This window comes from Magnolia sinica, chromosome 18 (genome assembly GCF_029962835.1).
Source record: "Magnolia sinica isolate HGM2019 chromosome 18, MsV1, whole genome shotgun sequence".
NCBI classification, from domain to species: Eukaryota; Viridiplantae; Streptophyta; class Magnoliopsida; order Magnoliales; family Magnoliaceae; genus Magnolia; species Magnolia sinica.
In genome coordinates, this window is record NC_080590.1 from 27,172,876 (window position 1) to 27,181,995 (window position 9,120).

The 9,120-nt window shown below is 40.4% G+C and overlaps 1 long non-coding RNA gene across 1 annotated transcript; it reads right to left on the bottom strand.

Annotated features, from left to right (window-relative positions):
• Positions 1-2,450: 2,450 nt before the first annotated feature.
• Positions 2,451-2,840, bottom strand: LOC131233548 (uncharacterized). Its single transcript, XR_009165275.1, has 3 exons — positions 2,755-2,840; positions 2,607-2,678; positions 2,451-2,529 (listed from the first exon to the last, which is right to left on the bottom strand). It is a non-coding gene; the product is annotated as an uncharacterized LOC131233548 (long non-coding RNA).
• Between the last annotated feature and the right edge of the window lie 6,280 nt (positions 2,841-9,120).

Consider the following 9,120-nt stretch of genomic DNA (forward strand, 5'->3'; position numbering starts at 1 on the left):
TATGTTACCCCTTCACTGCTTGGTGCAATGAGAGTCACTTGAGCTGTTGGAAGTTGAAGACTAAATATACATGAAGACTGGAGCATCAAGGAGTGAAGAATAGGTATATGAGGTGTCTTGGTAACTCTAATCTTTACCCAAAACAACCCTTAAACGTTTAAATGATCTCAACCTTAATAGGTAAATCTTGTTGATCATTCCTTAGCTTTAGAAGCCTTAATTGAAATATAATAAGTAACGATAGAAGATGTGTGGAGATGTTGTAAAATCATGTCCAAAACAACAGTTTTCAAGTGGTTTTCGATCCGGTCGACATGCTATCGATGGGACTCGATGGAATCGAAGGACCACTCAATCCGATCAATGATAGAGTGTAGCAACCCAATTTATATTCTTTTAGATTTTCTTGATGGATCGATAATATGCTTGATCCTATCAAGGATCGAAGGGCCTTTCGATCGAATTGCAATACGAACTCTATAAAATGGGCATTCGGTTCTTGGGCATTTTGAAGGATTTTCGATGCAAATAGAGGTTATGTATTTTTTCACTCATACCATACATCCCAGACCTTCATTCAAAGAGTTTCATCACAATCTTTTTGTGATTCTTTATGCTAATAAGCATTCCATGCTCATATTCGAAGATGTGGATAAACTCTCACTTTTTTAATGATTAGACACTATGCTTATAGTCAAATCCATGTCCAAACTCTTTACAGGATCCTTTTAGGTGAATCCTCAAGAAATTATAACATTCCTATGTGTTGTAAGAGATTCACCCAACCTTCATTGCCTTAGTCACATCTTTGGCACATCATATACAAGGCAAACGATCGTAGGAGCTGAAGCATCGGCAAGCATCACCATCAACAATCAGGAGCAATTGTGGAGCAGATTCAAGTATTGGAGAACTTTGAAGAAGCGATTCAACCAGATGCATCAATGGGGTTCAATTCGACAAGTGAATTGTTAATTAGTGAGTTCATATTCTTTTTCCATGTGTAGGATTGAGGGTAAGAATTTGTGACCCAAACTTGAATATGTTCTTGTATAAGGCCGAATTCACTGAATATGGGTGTGTACGCGTTAGTGTCCGTGGGAGACTTGACGGGAGTAAACGTAGGTCCTTGAACTAAGACCGAGGTTATTTGTTATTCAACAGAAAACTAACTAAAGTCTCTTATGGGAGCCTTTGGCGGTAATGTACGCTAGATAAGTTCTTGTGTAGGATATCAGTCCTTGTGTGGTGTTGTAAAGGTTAAAGATGAACCTAATTTAAAACTTACTTGAGGAAGATGATAATCTTCTTCTCATTGTTTCATGTCTTTCCTCGCATTACTCTCTCTTACATCTCCACGAGTTTATATTACCATTCCACACATAGCATTCAAGCATCATATTTTCATCACATATTTATTCTAGTATTTGTCCACTTAAATCTCGGATGTAGTCACTTTTAGAACTTTTTTCAATTTTCTTTTTAAAAATTCTATAAAGTAAATACTGCAATTTGTGCAGGCGAAAAAGAGTACCTAACACTTTCTTTTTCTCTCATCAAGGCCCTTAAAATCTTTTATGGAAAACCATCCATGAAAGTCAATCAAGCTAAAGGATCTATGAATTCCTAAACTCTTAAATAATCCTAAGATTTCTAGCAAGCCCTAGATTTTAAACTTAATTGGCGGGTGGTGACTCCAAACAAATAAACTATCATTTTTAATTCAATACCATCCATATGTGCAAGATCAAGAAGAGCATGAGCGAGCCGACTCATTCCGCATAGTCTGAGTTCACAATATCAAAGTGGGACACGTGACAACTGATCTAATCCATCTAATTAATAATCCACCTTTTCAATGGACCCCATCCAAATCTCATGACTGATATTAAAGGTCATGACCACAGGCTGTTAATTAGCCTGGCCTGGGGTTCTCTACAGCCTGATTTTGATATGATCGGACCGGCCCATTGAAAGATCTAACAACGACCAAGGTTAACAAATAAGGTTTTGTGCTTGATGGTCACATATTTCCAAAGCAGATATTTGATTAGACGGTTGTAAATGTATTATCTCTGATACTTATTAAAAGAGAACTGATTGCACGGAGGCATAGGTAAAGCTGGGCATCGGACCGAGTCGGATTGGATTCGATCGAACTCGAACCGGTCCGGATTCCCCATGGGCAAACTCGAACTCGGACCGACCGAATCCAGGTCAACTGACTCGGACCAACCAGAACCTCTGCTTTCCTGAGCCAATTCGAGTCCGACACGGTCATGAATACTGAGTCGGATCAGATTGGGCAATGTTCAGATCAATATATCCTTTTCTAGACAATTCATTGTGGACCCTACTTGATTAATGACCCAATTTCCAGTGTGGCACAAAGGCAATCTTCAATCTCACACACGCTAGGCCTGCTCATAATCAATATAATTGGCATGTTACCTGCTTTCCAGAAGCAACAGCTGGTTCACCCCATTCCATGGCCTTCTTCTCAAGTGTCTCAAAATCAGCCTTCCTAGCCTGCTTAAACACCAAGTCATCCATAAGACATAAAAAAGAGAAAGGACAGAGGGGATGACTTGAGATAAGTCGCAAACCTCGATCAGAGCCCCAATTTTTTAGTCGAAACTCTGGTACTACTTTCGAACAAGCTCATCCAATGAACCATCCTTATAATCCATAAAAATCCGTAGTCAGCAATCCCATAAAACCCACATAAGTCAATGGTTTTGTCAGTGAACTCACCTCAATTAGCTTGGCAGCATTGCGGAGTCTGCGGGCCATGGTATCAATTCCAGAGATGTGTGATATGAAAAGCTCCTCAACATCTGTACTCTCTCTTCGACTATACTCAAGTTTTAATCAAATTAAAATGAAGGGCGTCGGGTGCTGAAGAAGAAGAGGAGACTTGAGAGGAAGAAGATCGGGAAGGGGAGGCTGGAGAGTGGAGAGGAGGAAGAAGAAGAAGAGGCTCGTTCGTTCGGGCTAGGGTAAGAAGAGAGGGGAAAGGTGAAAACGAGCTAGGGTAAAAAATTAAAAGAAATATTTATACTACCCACTCTAGGTCAGGTTTGGTCTGTTCGAGCCGAATCCTTTCGGTTCGGGTATCCGAGTTGGATCGGTCCGGATAGACCTCTATCCGGACCCGACCTGAAAAACGTTTGGATCTTAATTTATACAATCGATTAGGCCCGATCTAGGCCGTCGGATCTGTTCGGAATGGTTCTGATTGGGTCTGATCAGGTCGGATCCATCAGATCGGGTCAGAAATGCCCACCTCTAGGCATATGTACTAAAACTTCAAGTGTCCTAAAATACTTGGAAGCAGATTGGTTGGTGTACCACACACCACCAATCTGGATGGTGTGTTGAGGTATGTGTTATATCCAAACCATCTATTCATTTGGCGAGCTCGTCATGAGGCTTAAATAGAAAAATAAGACAGATTCAAAGATTAAGTGGACCACACAAAAAGCAGTGGGGTATTGAACGTATACCAATGAAACCCTTTTGAGGTCATAGAAGTTTTGGATCAATATGATATTTGTTTTTCCTCTTCATCTAGGTTTGTGTGACCTTATAACTAGATTAGATGTAAAATAAACGTTATCGTAAGCCTTATGAATCTTTTAACGATGAGAATCATTGTCCAACTTCTATTTATGGTGTGGTCCACTTGATCTTTCGATATGAATCATATTTAAGATCATGCTCTAAAATGTTCTCTCCAAATGCATGAACGATGTGGATATAATAGATGTGGATATAATAAATGCATCATTATGGGGCCCATATAACTTTGCTCACCTTTGAATCGTTCGTACAACTTGGAATTCGCCTGACACGTAGCCACACTAGCCAGTTGGGTGGTGTGTGGTACACCAACTATATAGCTGGTGTAGATACGTGTCGTGCGAAGACGAGCGCCGATGATCCTCGAGCTTTAAGTTCTACAAACGGTTCAAAGGAGATTAAAGTTACATGGGCCCCACAATGATGTATTTATTATATCCACACCGTTCATCCTTTTTTCGAGATCATTTTAGATCATTAGACAAAAAATGAATCATATCCAAAGCCCAAATGTACCACACCAAAAATAGCAGCGAGGATAATGATTTTCACTGTTAAGAATTTCATAAGCCCACCATAATGTTTATTTTCCATCCATCTGTTAATAAGGTCACAAATACATGGATGAAGAGGAAAAACAAATTTCATATTGATCCGAAACTTTTATGACCCCTAAAAGGGTTTCAATGATAGACATTCAACCCCCAACTGTTTTTTGCAGTGTGGTTCACTTGGTCTTTAGATCTGTCTTATTTTCGGCTCAAGCCTTAACACGAGCTCACAAAATGGATGGACCGTTCGGATATAACACATACCTCATGATTCATGATGGGACTCACAGAACTTGCTGACGTATACAGCTGGTGTGTGGTACACCAGCCAATCTGCTTCCCAAAATACTCACCTTCAACAGTAGGCCCCACACCTGTATGTCGAGTTCGACCACCCTTTTTGTCCATTAATTCCAACAATATGGCCCACTTGATGAGTGGAACATCTGATTTGTGATCCAAGAGACCTTTGCGCTAGGGCCCACTGTTTCCATGATACGGTAGCACTGCATAAGTAGCGCGTTAGCTATTATTGAGTCTGACAGGGAAAATCTAACCTATAAGATTTTCGGAAGCGGATTGGATGGTGTACCACACACCAGCTATATAACTGCTCTAGATACGTGTCGCGCGTGGACGAGCGCCGAGCTCTGTGTCGTACGAACGGTTCAAAGAAGATGTATTTATTATTACTATACTGTTCAAACCTTTTTCAAGATCACATTAGGGAATAGAAAAAAAATGAATCATATCCAAAGCTAAATTGGACCACACCAAAAATAGCAACAACGGTAATGATTTTCACTGTTAAAAAATTCGTAGGGCACATCATAACGTTTATTTTACATCTAATATATTAATAAGGTAAAAAATACATGGATGAAGAGGAGTAACAAATTTCTTCTGGATCATAAACTTCTGGATCATAAACTTCTGTGCCCCAAAAGGGTTTCAAGGGTAGATGCTCAATCTCCCATTGCTTTTTTCAGTGTGGTCTACTTGATATTTACATCTATTTTATTTTTAGAGTATAGCCTTAAGACAAGATCGCCAAATGGATGGACGGTTTGGATATAACACGTACCTCATGACGGGACCCACAGAACTTGCTGATGTCAATCCCTGGCTGATGTACCAGCCACCACTGATCTGGCTACTTTGTTGAGGTATGTGTTATATCCAAACCGTCTGTTCATTTAGCGAGCTCGTCATGAAGCTTAAACAGAAAAACAAGACAGATCCAAAGATTAATTGGACCACACTGCAAAAAGCAGTGGAGGATTGAACTTATACCAATGAAACTCTCTGGGTCAATAGAAGTTTTGGATCAATATGATATTTGTTTTTCCTCTTCATCCAGGTCTGAGTAACCTCACGATCAGATTGGATGGAAAATAAATCTTATAGTGGGCCCAACGGTGAGAATCAATGTCCCACAACTATTTATAGTGTGGTTCACTTGACCTTTCCATTTGACCCATATTTGATATCATGCTCTAAAATTTTCTCTAAAAATGCATGAACGGTGTGGATATAATAAAGACATCATAGTGGGGCCATATAGCTTTGATCACCTTTGAACCGTTCGTACAACTAGGAGAACACGAGGAGCGTCAGCTCGTCTTCGCCTGACACGTACCCACACCAGCCAATCCGCTTCCAAAATACTCACCGTTGACAGTAGGCCCCACTTTGAAGGTCACCTTAACCGAAAAGCAGGCTGACCGCTCAATAGGTGGACCACATCTGTCCATTGATTCCAACAATATGGCCCACTTGATGAGTGGAACATCTGATTTTTGTTCCAAGCGATCTTTGTGCTAGGGCCCACTGTTTCCATGATACGGATGTACTGCATAAGTAGCATGTTAGCAATTATTGAGACTGTCAGGTAAAATCCTACCTATCAGATTTTCAGTCCAATCCAAAAGATGGCCCACTGAAGAGCCGGTCCAAATCACTGACACGTGTAACAAGGATTGCTCGGGCTAGGAGATGGTTGATACACTGAATTATATAGTTTACAGAGCATTACTGCTCTAACTACTCCTTTCACCAGTAAGGTAAGCTTTGCATGATTTTTGATAGAATGCAGGACCCACATCACAGTTACCAAGCGAGGTGATTTTTCGACCGTTAGATGGCACCATAGTTCAGTCGAGTTTCAACCAGTCTGGTTGAGTTGGCACAAAGACTCGGCAGACTAGAGTATCAACAGTACCAAATCAAACTACAACTCACCCACTGATATTCACTTGCTTAGATTAGTCACTTTAGATATTCATTATTATCTTAAATGGTAATTAATTAATGTATTAAATGTCAAGTCGAGTCAAACAATGACTCGGTCAAGTTTACCCGACCCATCTGAAAATCAAGTAGAGCTAGGCATTGAGTTGAGTCAGACCAAGTTAGGGCGGACTTGCCTCGATCTGGTTTTGAAATAAGCCTGACCTGAACTTAACCCGACTCGGTATTGAGTCTAGCATGCCTGACACAATCCGAGTCTGGGTCTGGCCTGGACTAATCCACCCAGTCAAAAGTACCGAGTTAGGTCAAGTTAGCACCGAGTCGGATGGAGAGATGAGGGAGAAAAGGGAGTTGAGATGAGAGAGAGAGGAGGAGGAGGGTGGTGATGGTGGTGGGTGGCTGCCAGACTTGGAAGAGGAGGGAGGGAGTGGGTGGAGAGAGAGAGAGAGAGAGAGAGAGAGAGAGAGAGAGAGAGAGTGGTGGGTGGCTGCTGGGCTTGGAAGAGGAGGAGGATGAAGGAGGGTGGTGATGGTGGTGGGTGACTGTCGGGCTTGAAAGAGGAGGAGGATGAAGGAGGGAAGGAGAGAGTTCGGGATCAAGTTCGGGTGCGGCGGATAGGGTTAGAGATACTTATAAATTATGATTATATATATATATATCCGAATTTGAGTCGAGTTAGGTTTCAGACCAAGTTGAGTATGACCGGATCGAGTTTCAGGTCGAGTTACTAGGTAACTCCAACTTGACTCGGTTTGAATTCAAATTGGACAAGCCTACTCGGTTCGGACCGACTCGCCCATTCAGTTCGGGTCGAGTCAGGTCTAAACGAGTTAGATGAGTCGAGTCAGGTGAGTCGAGTCATCCCGTGTTCATCTCTAATATCCAGTCAAGTCAATATTCAGTGTGATTTACACCAATATTACTTTTTTGGACGAACCCATGTTCACACAGTTCAAATCTCTGAAATGTGTGCCGTCCTGGTAAAGGTGCCAGGGTCCACTATTTAAAAACAGCATAGAATCATGGATGAACATTGTACCTAATAGAATGCAGACAATATTTTCCACTGTACATCTTGTCTTGTGCTAATGGGATTAGACTGGGTTAGACTGGTCCATGTTTCTATCCCCATGCAACACGTAGTCACTTGGCTTTGAGGTACTTGCTCAGATGTTACATTTGCTAAAGTGCCTACTCTCTTTTTATCTTCTATTTTCTTTTAGCCAACTTATTTACTGCCCAACGTATCTGTTTTGTACCATTATTGATACATAGGGTTCAAGTACGGCCCAAAAATGGTACTTATCCCCCAGAAATTCCAGTTTCGCCCATGAATGACATGGCGGCCATGGTTTAAAATCAGTGTATTCGGTGTGGTATCATTCGGCATCAATACGGACTTTTTTCACCCTATACAGGTCGATCATATATCAAGAACCTGAAAACTTGAATCGATGTCCAACTCGGTCTAGACACGGTCCACTCTTTACTTGATATTTAATAATTAAATAATAAAAATATATAGTTGTAATCAAGAATATCAGAAAGGATGAAATAAGTAAAATTATCTAAGTTAAACATGTAGACGCTTGCGCTTGTTTCTTATGTGTTTGCTATCATGTAGCTAAATGAGATTTTGAGTAGACTCGAAGAGTGTTGTCGAGTACACGACAAGCCGTGTTTATAGTTTATTGGAGACTCGAAATCTCGGTCCATATTGGGCTGAAAAATATTCCAGAAAAGCCATATATATTTCAATATGGGGTGACATGGTAATGGTACATACGATTAATACATGCTTAAACATACTAAAATGCACTTAAATGAGTTTAGCCACACTTAGATGAAAATTTTATATTGGGTTTGTTGTGCAAAGCTTTTATGGATTATTTTTTTTGTTCAAAATATCAATCCATGTCCATGTAACCCACCATATGTTATTCAAGGTTTGGTTCCTGACCATTGTAATGTGATTCGAGGGATAAAGCTCATGTGCTCCAAAGATGTGCTGATTTTCTTAGCTAAGAGTGACAATGGGTTGGGTTGGCCAGGAAATCAACTAGCCCGACTCACTTTTGAGGCAGGTTTGGGACAAGCTAAATGGATGATGGGTAGAGTTTGGATTCGAAACGGTGGCCGGCCCAGTTAAGAAAATGTGTTGGGTTCGGGTTTGAACACCACCTAAGCTAACCCAACCCAATCCAACTCCACCCATCCACATGATTATTAATGGACTGAGCCAATTGGATTGTGCTAGCATATCTTTAGTTTCATATTCTATTTTTAAAGGAGGAGATTTTCTTTTGATAGCTCTAATTCCTTGAAAACATTATAAATAGGATTGAGATTGTGTGTTTTGAATCTCATTGGCTATCTTCTATAAATAAATACATAAGATTAGATAAAAAGTAATAATTATAACTAATATTTAAAAATTAAATTTAATAATTTCTAAAAAGTAAAAGAGAGGAAGAAAAAGATTATTGAGATTGTTTTGAGAGTGGTTGTAACATAAAGAATATTAACAAAATCCAATTGTAATTGTGCTAGGCCTAGTTAGGTTGAACCAGCTTAACCCAATTACAGTTATAAATGAGTTGGGTTCAATCAGTTGAGCCCAACCCATAAATGGGTCAGGTGTGGTTCAAGCCAAAAATCTTGGCCCATAAATGGGTTAGGCTTGGGATGACCTCGACATGGCTGGAACCCAACCCACGTGATTGTAGACAGATCATTC